Genomic DNA, 1,085 nt, shown 5'->3' with positions numbered 1-1,085 from the left:
TTTTAACTTAGGGGCTTCAATTTGGTAATTTCTTTCCAACTCTCCCTCTCTTTCTTTTTAGATTTTCTTTTCCTTTCTTAGGATTAGGCTTTGAATTTGATTGAGGGCTGCGAGTGTTTCATGCCCAAGTGGGCCCGTGACAACACTCGACGTCTCTTGACTGAAGGAGGATTGGTTGAGGGGTTGACTATCTATCGCAGGACTAGACACCACTTGAAATCCCCTGAGTTAATTGAAGTTATGGTTGAAGACCAACCTCCTCTACTCCCACCCAGGGTGGAGGATACCCAAAATGAGAACGAGGTGCATCAGGCACCCCCGCCTCGTACTTTACGAGATTATCTACAACCGGCGGGAGTGAGTACGCCCTCATGCATGATTTTTCCTGAAAACACAGGACAAATGGACATCAAGCCAGGAGTTATCCAACTCCTTCCCAAATTTCATGGACTTGAATTAGAAAGTCCATATTTACATTTGAAAGAGTTCGATGAGATTATAGGTACATTATGTTTTCCTAATGTATCTGAGAATACAATCAGGCTGAAACTCTTTCCTTTTTCCTTAAAAGAGAAGGCTAAGACGTAGTTACATTCACTGCGTCGTAGATCTATTGGCACATGGAACGACATGCAGAGGGAATTCATAAAAAAATTCTTCCCACATCATAAAACGATTACCCTCAGAAAAGTAATCATGAACTTTGCCTAAAAGGAAGATGAAACATTCTTCCAATGTTGGGAAAGGTTCAAAGATTTGGTTAGTTCATGCCCACAACACGGATTTGAAACGTGGCGCATTACAAATTTCTTCTACGATGGACTGACATCTTCCATGCGCTAAATGGTCGAGACCATGTGTAATGGAGAGTTCATTAATAAAGATGTTGATGAGGTATGGGATTACCTCGATAGTCTTGCTGAAAAAACACAATCATGAGACTATTACCCAATGGCGAACACCACGTCTAGGCCGACTCAATTAAAGGAGAAAGGTGGATTATATCTCCTGAAAGAAGAGGATGATCTCAAGTATAAAGTGACTATGCTCATAAGGAAAGTTGAGGCCTTGGAAGGAAAGAAGGA

At 41.5% G+C, this 1,085-nt stretch overlaps 1 non-coding gene across 1 annotated transcript; it reads right to left on the bottom strand.

Moving 5' to 3' along the window:
• Positions 1–678: 678 nt before the first annotated feature.
• On the bottom strand, positions 679–785 carry LOC131244745 (small nucleolar RNA R71). The gene has a single exon (XR_009170524.1). It is a non-coding gene; the product is annotated as a small nucleolar RNA R71 (small nucleolar RNA).
• Positions 786–1,085: the final 300 nt, after the last annotated feature.

The sequence above is a fragment of the Magnolia sinica genome, chromosome 4 (genome assembly GCF_029962835.1).
Source record: "Magnolia sinica isolate HGM2019 chromosome 4, MsV1, whole genome shotgun sequence".
Lineage (NCBI taxonomy): Eukaryota > Viridiplantae > Streptophyta > Magnoliopsida > Magnoliales > Magnoliaceae > Magnolia > Magnolia sinica.
Note: the sequence above shows the minus strand (reverse complement) of the source record. Positions and strands in the feature narration are given on the sequence as shown.